The sequence below is a fragment of the Arachis stenosperma genome, chromosome 10 (genome assembly GCF_014773155.1).
Source record: "Arachis stenosperma cultivar V10309 chromosome 10, arast.V10309.gnm1.PFL2, whole genome shotgun sequence".
In the NCBI taxonomy this organism is placed as follows: domain Eukaryota; kingdom Viridiplantae; phylum Streptophyta; class Magnoliopsida; order Fabales; family Fabaceae; genus Arachis; species Arachis stenosperma.
In genome coordinates this window covers 59,176,909-59,190,465 of record NC_080386.1, presented here as the reverse complement: position 1 = coordinate 59,190,465, position 13,557 = coordinate 59,176,909, and the positions used below count along the sequence as shown (strand labels likewise).

Genomic DNA, 13,557 nt, shown 5'->3' with positions numbered 1-13,557 from the left:
ATTGCAAAGGAACTAAATTCTCAACAAGAAGAAAAGTTGCTATGCATCTTGAGGAAGAACAAAAGGGCCATAGGGTGGAGTTTAGCGAATCTAGTGGGAATAAGCCCCCAAGTATGCGAGCACCAAATATTCCTTGAAGAAGGAGCTAGACCCGTTCGACAACCTCAAAGGCGACTCAATCCAACTATTCTAGAGGTTGTGAAAAAAGAGGTGACCCGGCTACTAGAAGCGGACATCATCTATCCCATTTCGGATAGCGAATGGGTGAGCCCGGTCCAAGTGGTGCCAAAGAAATCCGGGGTGACCACAATCAAGAACGAAAGCGGAGAACTTATAGCAACAAGGGTGCAAAACTCATGGAGGGTGTGCATAGACTACAGAAGGTTGAATGCGGCCACTAGAAAAGACCACTTCCCACTACCGTTTATCGACCAAATGCTTGATCGATTAGCCGGTAAATCTTATTATTGTTTTCTAGATGGTTATTCGGGATACTTCCAAATACACATTGCTCTAGAAGACCAAGAAAAAACAACATTTACTTGCCCCTTTGGAATTTACGCCTATAAGCATATGCCATTCGGCCTATGTAACGCACCGGCAACTTTCCAAAGGTGCATGATGAGCATATTTGCGGACTTTCTAGAGCAATGCATGGAAGTTTTCATGGATGATTTCAGCGTGTATGGTGATTCTTTTGATCATTGCTTGGACAATCTTGAAAAAGTTTTGGAAAGATGCACTAAATCAAAACTTGTCTTGAATTTTGAAAAGTGCCATTTCATGGTTAGGCAAGGCATTGTTTTAGGACACATTTTTTCCAAAGAAGCCATTTCCGTAGATCCGGCAAAAATAATGTTATATCTAGCTTGCCTTACCCCTCCTCCGAAAGGGAAGTCTATTCATTCCTTGGACATGCAGGATTCTACCGAAGATTCATAAAGGACTTTAGCAAGGTAGCATTGCCTCTCTCTCAACTATTGCAAAAGGACATTGAGTTTGATCTAAGCAAAGAATGCATGAAAGCTTACGACAAGCTTAAAGTGGCATTGACACAAGCTCCTATCGTAAGAGGGATGGATTGGAGTCGGCCGTTCGAAATAATGTGCGACGCTTCAAACTATGCGGTAGGAGCCGCGTTAGCACAACGCGAGGGTAAGAATCCATATGTCATAGCCTATTCATCAAAAATACTAGATGGAGCCCAATCTAATTACACTACTACCAAGAAGGAACTCTTCGCTATTGTTTTCGCTTTTGATAAATTCCGAGCCTATCTTCTTGGTTCTAAGGTAGTAGTGTACTCAGATCATGCGGCGTCAAAATATTTGTTGGCTAAAAAGGAATCCAAACCAAGATTGATTAAATGGGTTTTATTGTTGCAAGAATTTGACTTGGAAATCAAAGATAGGAGTGGTTCGCAAAACTTAGTGGCGGACCACTTCAGTCGTCATGAACACACCAACGGCGATACCACTCCTATCAATGATTCTTTTCCCCTAGAAGGCTTGCATTCAATCTCGAAAGTTATTCCTTGGTATGCTCCAATGGCAAACTACTTGGTTTCACGCACCTTTCCTCCTAACCTCTCCAAACATCAAAAGGATAAGCTGAAAAGCGAATCCAAATATTATGTATGGGATGATCCCTATCTTTGGAGATGTGGAGCGGACCAAGTAGTGTGAAGGTGCATTCCCCAAACCGAATTCCAAGCAATCTTGGATGCTTGCCATTCTTCCGAGGGATGTGGACATTATGGACCTCCAAGAACGGCAAGAAAGGTCCTTGATTGTGGATTTTGGTGGCCAACTCTTCTCAAAGACTCTTCTCTTTATTGCAAATCTTGTTCTCAATGCATTAGATTTGGTAATATCTCTAAGAAGGACAAAATTTCCCAACAAAACATACTTTTTTGTGAAATCTTTGATGTGTGGGGTATCGACTTCATGGGGCCATTCCCAAATTTTAATGGTTTTCTCTACATTCTACTAGCTGTCGATTATGTATCCAAATGGGTGGAAGCGATCCCCACCCAGACGGATGATGCTAATGTAGTTCTTGCTTTTGTGAAGAACAATATAATTTGTCGCTTTGGGTCACCAAGAGCAATCATAAGTGACCAAGGTTCACACTTTTGCAACAAAAGAATGGAAGGACTCATGAAGAAGTACGGCATCATACATAAAGTTGCCATGGCCTATCACCCCAAAATGAACGGCCAAGCCGAGGTTTCTAACCGGGAAATTAAACATGTATTGGAAAGAATTGTGAAGCCTAATAGAAAGGATTGGAGTGCCAAGTTTACCGACGCACTTTGGGCATACCGAACGGCATACAAAACGCTGATTGTCATGAGCCCTTTTCGGTTGGTGTATGGTAAAGCTTGCCACTTACCGGTAAAAATTGAACACAAGGCATATTGGGCCGTCAAGGAATGCAATCTAAATTTGGGTGGGGCCGGAATTAAGAGAAAGCTTCAATTGGCGGACTTAGAATGTTTGAGATTAGAGGCCTATGACAACTCTAGGCTTTATAAGGAAAAGATGAAGGCTATCCATGATAAGAACATTAGGAGAAGAGATTTTAGACCCGGTGAACTAGTCCTCCTTTACAACTCAAGGTTGAGGTTATTACCCGGAAAGCTTAGATCAAGATGGGAAGGACCTTATCAAGTAGAGAAAGTAGAACCCTACGGAGTCTACCATTTACGCCATCCCTCAAGTCCGGACATTTTCAAGGTAAATGGGCACCATCTCAAATTGTACCACGGTGAGCAAAGAAAGAGCACCAAGGAGATTGAGGTAGTCCTTTTGGAAGATGTACCTCTTGACAAAGAGCATTAAGCTAGTGGAAGTCCAACTTAAGGACGTTAAACAAAAGTGTTAGGTGGGAGACACCCACTATGGTAAGATCTACCTTTTCACCCCATTTGTATATAGCAATTGAACTCTTCTTTGATTGGTGATTGCTTAGCCCTTGACTTGGTTAGTTAGATTTGATTTCATTGCCCCTAGAAGTTTGCACTATGAACCACTTGAATGATAGAAAACACCTCATTTCTAGGTCTTTGATGAAGTTTTAGGTGTTCTATCCAGCTTTTAGTTAAGTACCTGCTAAAGTTGTGATAAGGTGTGCATTCTTCATGATATAAAAAAGGGGGGAGAGACGCGAGCGCACGCATTGCGCACAGGCGTCCCTTGCGCGGATGCAGGTCCATATATTTTCCAGAGAGTTGGGCCACTCTCGCGCCAACAACAGGCCCCCAGCACGCCACCACGCACGCGTGCGCGCACCATGTGCCTGCGCGTCCCTCCGCTACAAACAAAATGGATGCGACCGCGCAGAGGCGGCGCCCGCGTCGATGATCTTGCTGCAACATCTGGTATAGTTTCTAGAGAGTTATGCCAAACATAGGCCTATTTTCTAGAGCTACAGAAGCCCAATTGGCGCGCTCTCAACGGCATTGGAAAGTAGACATCCTGGGCTTTCCAGCAATATATGATAGTCCATACTTTGCCCAAGATTTGATGGCCCAAATCGGCGTAGCAATTCGGCCTCAGAAATTCCAGCGTTAAACGCCGGAACTGGCATAAAACTTGGAGTTAAACGCCCAAACTGGCATGAAAGCTGGCGTTTAACTCCAGAAAAGGTCTCTACACGAAAATGCTTCAATGCTCAGCCCAAGCACACACCAAGTGGGCCCGGAAGTGGATTTTTCTGTCATTTACTCATTTCTGTAAACCTTAGGTTACTAGTTCACTATTAATAGAATCTTTTGACATTGTAACTGTACCTCATGACATTTTACACGTTTCTTTGTGTACATTCCACGGCATGAGTCTCTAAACCCCATGGTTGGGGGTGAGGAGCTCTGCTGTGTCTTGATGGATTAATGCAATTACTACTGTTTCTTATTCAATCACGCTTGCTTCCATTCTAAGATATCACTTGCTCTTAACCCGGATGAATGTGATGATCCGTGACACTCATCATCATTCTCAACTATGAACATGTGCCTGACAACCACCTCTGTTCTACTTTAGATTGAGTAGATATCTCTTGGATTCCTTAACCAGAATCTTCGTGGTATAAGCTAGAATTGATGGCGGCATTCAAGAGAATCCGGAAGGTCTAAACCTTGTCTGTGGTATTCTGAGTAGGATTCAATGATTGAATGACTGTGACGTGCTTCAAACTCCTAGCAGGCGTGGCGTGAGTGACAGACGCAAAAGGATCGATGGATTCTATTCCGGCCTGACCGAGAACCGACAGCTGATTAGCCATGCTGTGACAGAGCATAGGAACATTTTCACTGAGAGGATGGGAGGTAGCCATTGACAACGGTGAAACCCTACATACAGCTTGCCATGGAAGGAGCCTCGCGTGTTTGATGAAGAAGACAGTAGGAAAGCAGAGATTCAGAAGATGGAGCATCTCCAAAGCCTCAACCTATTCTCCATTACTGCAAAACAAGTACCCATTTCATGTTCTTTTGCTTTTCACAATCAATCCTGATAATTTCTGATATCCTGACTAAGATTTACAAGATAACCATAGCTTGCTTCAAGCCGACAATCTCCGTGGGATCGACCCTTGCTCACGCAAGGTATTACTTGGACGACCCAGTGCACTTGCTGGTTAGTTGTGCGGGATTGCAAAAGTGTTATTGCAATTTCGTGCACCAGTTTACTAGTTATATATTAAGTGGATTAATTAGTATAGTTTACCCTTTTTAGAATATGATAGTTTGGTTTAATTGAAAAATAAAAAGAGCAAGCTAGGACCCGTAGTATATTAAAACAATCCACACACCATGTATATATAGCATTACATGTTAGTTAGTTAACAACATTTCATCAAGGAGAAACATTAAGATTTTAACGGGCACCTTAAAGATTTACATTGAGTTGAATGGAAACTCTTAATTTCTACTTGCATGACATACATAACTGATATGTGATTTATGAGCTTAAAGAACACACAGCCCGTGAGTTTTGAGCTTAATTGTATGGTTACATCAAACCATAAAATTCATTCCTGTGTGTTTCGCACTTCTTTTCTATGCTTGCAATCTTTATTTTGTTTTAATCTATATGTCCAATTATAGAATATAGATGCATACCAAGAGATGATTGAGGCTCTTATTTGTAGTTGTGCCCACTTGTCCTAAATAAGCCTACCTTTTATGCCATCCTTGTTAGCCCCCTTGAGCTTTTTAACCCCCCTTCATTTTATAACCACATTACTAGCCTTAAGCAGAAAACAAAATAAAAATCCCAAGTTGAATCCTTGGTTTGCTTAAGATAGATATTGTATATAATTTAAGTGTGGGAAACTTTATGGGAATATGGGATGATAGAAAAAAAAGTAGGGATTAACACTAAACAAGATGTTTCGAAAAATTTGGGAAGCATGCTTATGTGAAATCAGAATAATTAAATTACCATGTGCATTGAAAAAAATTTAGTATTTAAATAAGGGGATATAAAAATTATCCCGAATGTAATTACAAAGAATCAATGCACATGGGACAAAAGTCAAAAATAAAATGCATGAGCATGTAACACAAAAGTGGAAAGGTTTGGGTAGCTAGATGGAGGATTATGAAATTATATAAAATATGTATATGTTAGGTGAGATCTTAGACTAGTCAAGGATTCACTTTGTTAGCTCACTTTGCCTTATATATACATCCTTACCCTTATCTCAGCCCCATTACAACCTAAGAAAAGACCTCATGATCTTTGTATGTCTATATTCAATAATTGTTGATTGATTAGAGGAAAAATAAAGTTTTAGAAAGCATGACTAGAAAAGAAGAGAATGATTATACCCAAACACTGACTGACTAGAGAATAAACACACAATCCAATGAGGGTTCAATAGCTCATTCTCATGTATCCATGCTTAATTATTAATTGTCTTGCAAGTTATGAACTATCTTAACTCAACTCAATTGTAATTGTGCTTTAATATGATTTGACCCTAATTGTACATACATAATTCCTTGAAGATATGAATTAATTTAACTACATGTATGCTTTATATATAGGTGAATAATAACTAGAATTGCATGACTCATTTAGGTAGTTGCATTTAGAAAAGATTGCATTCCATATGATTTAACCATTTTACCTTTACTCTTTTCTCTTGGATTTAGCATGAGGACATGCTATTGTTTAAGTGTGAGGAGGTTGATAAACCACTATTTTATGATAAATCTTGTGCTTAAATTGAATGAATTTATCAACTCTTCACCAACTTATTCATATGAATTTGCATGATTTTACAATTCCTTCCTTAGGATATAACATATGAGAAAACATGTTTCCTATGCTTTAAAATAATCAAATTTAATTATCCTTTACTACCATTCAATGCCGTGATTTGTGTGTTGAGTACTTTCAGGTTTTATAGGGCAGGAATGACTTAGAGGATAGAAAGGAAACATACAAAAATGGAAGGAAAGCATAAATTGGAGTTTTTGGAGAATCTGGCAGCGACGCGTCCGCATGGATGACGCGAACGCGTGCTTTGCGTAAATTAGCATCGACGCGAGTGCATGGACGACGCGAACGCGTGACTTGCGAAACACAACTAACGCAGACGCATGACTGACGCAACCACTTGGAAGAGAAAAACTCCAGATGATGCGACCACATGACCCACGCAGACGCGTGACGTGCGCGATCTGCAGAATTTGCAGAAGTCGGCCCTAGCAACTTCTGGGCCCTTTTTGGTCCAGATCCAAGCCCAGATAACACAGATTAAAGAGTTATAAATGGAGGAATCCATCCATTTGAGAGTAGAGACTGGATACATGATACAACATACATTCATATATAGTTTTAGGATTTAGATGTAGCTTTTAGAGAGAGAGGTTCTCTCCTCTCTCTTAGGATTAGGATTAGGACTCCTCTTAAAGGACTTAGAAATATTTTCATCTTCTTCAATTACAGGTTCAATGTTCCTTTTATTTATCTTTTCAATCTAATTTATGAACTTGTCCATGTTAGAATTGATATCTTCATTTAATATAATTTGAGGTATTTCAGACTCATTATTACTTCTTTTATTAATTATTCTCAATTGATGTTTTAAATTATATTTTCTCTTCTTGGCTTTGGTTGATTAATTGGTAACTCTTGAGTTGTCAAACTCATCGTGATTGATAATTGTTATCTTTGGTGATTAATTTAGATTCCTATAACTCTAGTCGTTCCTTGAGGAGTTGACTAGGACTTTAGGTGTTAAATTAATTTGTCCACTTAACTGACCTTCATAGTTAGAGGTTGACTTAGTGGTAGCAGAAATATAATTCTCATCACCATTGATAAAGATAACTAGGATAGGACTTCCAGTTTTCATACTTTGCCAAGAGATTTCTTAGTTAGTAATTTATTAATTCCTGCAATCCATTTCTCTTGTTCAAAACCTTTTCAAAACCCAAAAACACTGTTTTCCATAACCAATAGCAAAACATACTTCCTTGCAATTCCTTGAGAAGACGACCCGAGGTTTGAATACTTCGGTTTATAAATTTTATTGGGTTTGTTACTTGTGACAACTAAAACATTTGTAAGAAAGGATTTTCTATTGATTTAGAAGCTATACTTACAACGCGATTATATTTGTGAATTTCTTTACCGAGAGGAAATCCGTTCTTCAATGACACGTATGCATCATCAACGTGCACGCGTGATGGGAGAGAAAAGAAGATGGCTCCTGATGAGCGGATAATTTATACGCTTTTTGGCATTGTTTTTAGGTAGTTTTTAGTATGATCTAGTTACTTTTAGGGATGTTTTCATTATTTTTTATGCTAAATTCACATTTCTGGACTTTACTATGAGTTTGTGTGTCTTTCTGTGATTTCAGGTAATTTCTGGCTGAAATTGAGGGACCTGAGCAAAACTCTGATAAAAGGCTGACAAAGGACTACTGATGCTGTTGGATTCTGACCTCCCTGCACTCGAAATGAATTTTCTGGAGCTACAGAATTCTAAATGGCGCGATCTTAATGGCGTTGAAAAGTAGACATCCAGAGCTTTCCAGCAATATATAATAGTCCATACTTTATTCGTGATTAGATGATGTAAACTGGCGATCAACGCCAGTTCCATGCTACATTCTGAAGTCAAACGCCAGAAATACGTCACGAACCAGAGTTGAACGCCAAAAAACACGTTACAACTTGGCGTTCAACTCCAAGATGAGCCTCAGCTCGTGTAAAGATCAAGCTCAGCCCATGCACACACCAAGTGGGCCCCGGAAGTGGATTTATGCATCAATTACTTACTTCTGTAAACCCTAGTAACTAGTTTAGTATAAATAGAACTTTTTACTATTGTATTTTCATCTTTGGTCTCAGTTTTATTTTATTATTCATCTAAGGAGACTATTGATCTCGTTTTGGGGGCTGGCCATTCGGCCATGCCTGGAACTTCATCACTTATGTATTTTCAACGCTGGAGTTTCTACACACCGTAGATTAAGGGTATGGAGCTCTGCAGTACCTCAAGTTTTAATGCAATTACTACTATTTTCTATTCAATTCGATTTACTCCTGTTCTAAGATACCATTCGTACTTCAACCTGATGGATGTGATGATCTGTGACACTCATCATCATCCATCCTCATGAACGCGTGCCTGACAACCACTTCCGTTCTACAAGCGGGAGCTAGGATGCGTATCTCTTGGATTCCTGATACACGACGCATGGTTGCCCCTCGCCTGACAACGAGCCTTCCTTTCCGTTAGATCAGAGTCTTTGTGGTATAAGCTAGAATTGATGGCGGCATTCATGAGAATCCGGAAAGTCTAAACCTTGTCTGTGGTATTCCGAGTAGGATTCTGGGATTGAATGACTATGACGAGCTTCAAACTCGTGATTGTTGGGCGTGATGACAAACGCAAAAGAATCAATGGATTCTATTCCAACATGATCGAGAACCGACAGATGATTAGCCATGCCGTGACAGAGCATTTGGACCTTTTTCACTGAGAGGATGGGATGTAGCCATTGACAACGGTGATGCCCTACATATAGCTTGCCATAGAAAGGAGTGACAAAGATTGGATAAAAGCAGTAGGAAAGCAGAGATTCAGAAGGAACACAGCACCTCCATACACTTATCTGAAATCCCCACCATTGAATTACATGAGTAACTCTATCCTATTTTATTTATTTTCGTTTACTATAATTTCTTAATACAGTTGAATCTGCCTGACTGGGATTTACAAGATGACCATAGCTTGCTTCATACCAACAATCTCTGTGGGATCGACCCTTACTCACGTAAGGTATTACTTGGACGACCCAGTACACTTGCTGGTTAGTTGTGCGGAGTTGTGACAAAGTGTGATTCATGTTTGAGAGCGCTACGAAGTCTATGGAGCCATTGTTGATGATCACAACTTCGTCCACCAGCTCCACGCGTACGCATGGGGCAAAATTGTGCTAAACGCACAATTTCAGCACCCTTTTCGCACAAGTCTCTGGTTTTTGTACTGCACCTGGAAATTTTGGGGGTAACTGATGAGCGGATAATTTATACGCTTTTTGGCATTGTTTTTAGGTAGTTTTTAGTATGATCTAGTTACTTTTAGGGATATTTTCATTAGTTTTTATGTAAAATTCACATTTCTGGACTTTACTATGAGTTTGTGTGTTTTTCTGTGATTTCAGGTATTTTCTGTTTGAAATTGAGGGACCTGAGCAAAACTCTGAAAAAAGGCTGACAAAGGACTACTGATGCTGTTGGAATCTGACCTCCCTGCACTCAAAATGAATTTTCTGGAGCTACAGAACTCCAAATGGCGCACTCTCAACGGCGTTGGAAAGTAGACATCCAGAGATTTCCAGAAACATATAATATTTCATACTTTGTTTGAGATTTGACGACATAAACTGGCGCTCAACGCCAGTTACATGCTGCATTCTGGAGTCAAACGCCAGAAACGCGTCACGAACCAGAGTTGAACGCCAGAAACATGTTACAACTTGGCGTTCAACTCCAAAAGAAGCCTCAGCTCATGTAAAGATCAAGCTCATCCCAAACACACACCAAGTGGGCCCCGAAAGTGGATTTATGCATCAATTACTTAGTTTTGTAAACCCTAGTAGCTAGTTTAGTATAAATAGAACTTTTTACTAGTGTATTAGATATCTTTGGTCTCAGTTTTATTTTATTATTCATCTTAGGAGACTATTGATCACGTTTTGGGGGCTGGCCATTCGGCCATGCCTAAACTTTCATCACTTATGTATTTTTAACGGTGGAGTTTCTACACACCATAGATCAAGGGTGTGGAGCTCTGCTGTACCTCAAGTTTCAATGCAATTACTACTATTTTCTATTCAAATCCGCTTGTTCTTATTCTAAGATATTCGTTGGACTTCAACATGATGAATGTGATGATCCGTGACAATCATCATCATTCTCACCTATGAACGCGTGACTGACAACCTCTTCCATTCTACCTTAGACCGGGCGCATATCTCTTGGATTCCTTAATCAGAATCTTCGTGGTATAAGCTAGAATTGATGGCGGCATTCATGGGAATCCAAAAAAGTCTAACCTTGTCTGTGGTATTCCGAGTAGGATTTCGGGATTGAATAACTGTGACGAGCTTCAAACTCGCGATTGTTGGGCGTGATGACAAACGCAAAATAATCAAGGGATTCTATTCCAACATGATCGAGAACCGACAGATGATTAGTCGTGCTGTGACAGAGCATTTGGACCATTTTCACTGAGAAGATGGGATGTAGCCATTGACAATGGTGATGCCCTACATACAGCTTGCCATGGAAAGGAGTAAGAAGAATTGGATGAAAGCAGTAGGAAAGCAGAGATTCAGAAAGAACTTAGCACCTCCATGCACTTATCTGAAATTCCCACCATTGAATTACATGAGTAACTCTGAAATTCCCACCATTTATTTACTATTCAAAAACTCCATAACATTTATTATCCGCCTAACTGAGATTTACAAGATGACCATAGCTTGCTTCATACCAACAATCTCTGTGGGATCGACCCTTACTCACGTAAGGTATTACTTAGACGACCCAGTCCACTTGCTAGTTAGTTGTGCGGAGTTGTGACTAAGTGTGATTCACGTTTGAGAGCGCTACCAAGTTTTTGGCGCAATTGTTGATGATCACAATTTTGTGCACCAAGTTTTTGGCGCCGTTGCCGGGGATTGTTCGAGTATGGACAACTGACGGTTCATCTTGTTGCTCAGATTAGGTAATTTTCTTTTTATTTTCTTTTCTTTTCAAAAAGTTTTCAAAAATATTTTTCAAAATTTCTCACCTGTTTTCGAAAATTTTCAGAGTTTTCAAGAATGAATCCTAGAGTTTCATATAACATGTTTTAGCTTGGCTGGCTATTAAGCCATGTCTAAGTCATAGGATTTTGATTGAGGACTATAAATTCATTACTTTCTTTTCCTATATTTTTTTTTTCGAAAAATATAGAATAAAATACAAAAAAATTAATAAAATCATAAAATCCAAAAATATATTGTGTTTCTTATTTGAGTCTTGAGTCAATTTTTAAGTTTGGTGTCAATTGCATGTTTTTAAAAAAATTTTATGCATTATTTTTCAAAAATTCATGCACTCATGGTGTTCTTCATTATCTTCAAGTTGTTCTTGGTAAGTCTTCTTGTTTGATCTTGATGTTTTCTTGTTTTGTGTCTTTTATTGTTTTTCGTATGCATTTTTGCATTCATAGTGTCCATGCATTAAAGATTTCTAAGTTTCGTGTCTTGCATGTTTTCTTTGCATAAAATTTTTTTCAAAAATATGTTTTTGATGTTCATCATGATCTTCAAAGTGTTCTTGGTGTTCATCTTGACATTCATATTGTTCTTGCTTGCATCATTGGTTTTGATCCAAAATTTTCATGTTGTGAGTCATTTTTTATGTTTTTCTCTCTCATAATTAAAATTTCAAAAATAAAAAAAAATATCTTTTCCTTTTTTCTCTCAAAATTTTGAAAATTTGGGTTGACTTAGTCAAAATTTTTTTAAATTAGTTGTTTCTTGTAAGTCAAGTCAAATTTTCAAATTTTAAAAATCTTATCTTATTAAAACTTTTTCAAAAATCAAATCTTTTTCATTTTTTTATTTAATTTTCAAAAATTTAATTATTTTTTTAAATTATTTCTCAGAAATCTTTTTCTTAATTTTATCTTTATTTTCGAAAATTATGCTAACAATTAATGTGATTGGTTCAAATATTTGAAGTGTGTTACTTTTTTGTTAAGAAAGGTTCAATCTTTAAATTCTAGAATCTTATCTTTTAGTTTCTTGTTAGTTAAGTAATTAATTTTAATTTTAAAAATTAAATCTATCTTATCTTATCTTTTATATCATATCTTTTTCAAAATTTTATCTTTTTCAAAAATTTGATTTTAAAATATCTTTTCTAACTTCTTATCCTCTTATCTTTTCAAATTTGATTTTCAAATCTTTTTCAACTATCTATTTGACTTTTTGTTTGTTTCTTATCTTTTTCAAAACCACCTAACAACTTTTCTCTCTCTAATTTTCGAAAATACCTCCCTCTTTTTCAAAAATTCTTTTTTTTAATTAATTAATTGTTTTAAATTTTAATTTTAATTTCATTTCTTATCTTTATTTTCGAAAATCATTTAACTCCTTTTCAAAATTCAATTTCAAAAATTTCTCCCTCTCTCATCTTTTCCTATTTATTTATTCATTTACTAACACTTCTCTTCACCTCTCTTCATCTCAAATCACTACCCCTATCCTCACCCTTCTGTTTGGATTCTCCTTTCTTTATTCCCTTTCTTCTTCTACTAACAATAAGGAACCTCTTTACTGTGACATAGAGGATTCCTCTTCTCTTCTTTTTCTGTTCTCTTCTCTTTCATATGAGCAGGAATAAGGAAAAAGGAATTCTTGTTGAAGCTGATCCAGAACCTGAAAGGACTCTGAAGAGGAAACTAAGAGAAGCTAAATTACAACAATCCAGAGCCAACCTTACTGAAATTTTCGAACAAGAGAAGGAGATGGCAGCCGAACCTAACAACAATAATGCAAGGAGGATGTTTGGTGATTACACTACACCTACTTCCAAGTTTGATGGAAGAAGCATCTCAATTCCTGCCATTGGAGCAAACAATTTTGAGCTGAAACCTCAACTGGTTGCTCTAATGCAACAAAACTACAAGTTTTATGGACTTCCATCAGAAGATCCCTATCAGTTTTTAACTGAGTTCTTGCAGATCTGTGAGACTGTAAAGATGAATGGAGTAGATCCTGAAGTCTACAGACTCATGCTTTTCCTTTTTGCTGTAAGAGACAGAGCTAGAACATGGTTGGATTCACAACCTAAGGATAGCCTGGACTCCTGGGATAAGCTGGTTACGGCCTTCTTGGCTAAGTTCTTTCCTCCTCAAAAGCTAAGCAAGCTTAGAGTGGATGTTCAGACCTTCAAACAAAAAGATGGTGAATCCCTCTATGAAGCTTGGGAAAGATACAAACAGATGACCAAAAGATGTCCTTCTGACATGATTT

General features: G+C 38.1%; 1 non-coding gene across 1 annotated transcript; it reads right to left on the bottom strand.

The window, feature by feature from the left end:
- Positions 1-13,448: 13,448 nt before the first annotated feature.
- LOC130958811 (small nucleolar RNA R71) lies at positions 13,449-13,557 on the bottom strand. Its single transcript, XR_009077916.1, has one exon. It is a non-coding gene; the product is annotated as a small nucleolar RNA R71 (small nucleolar RNA).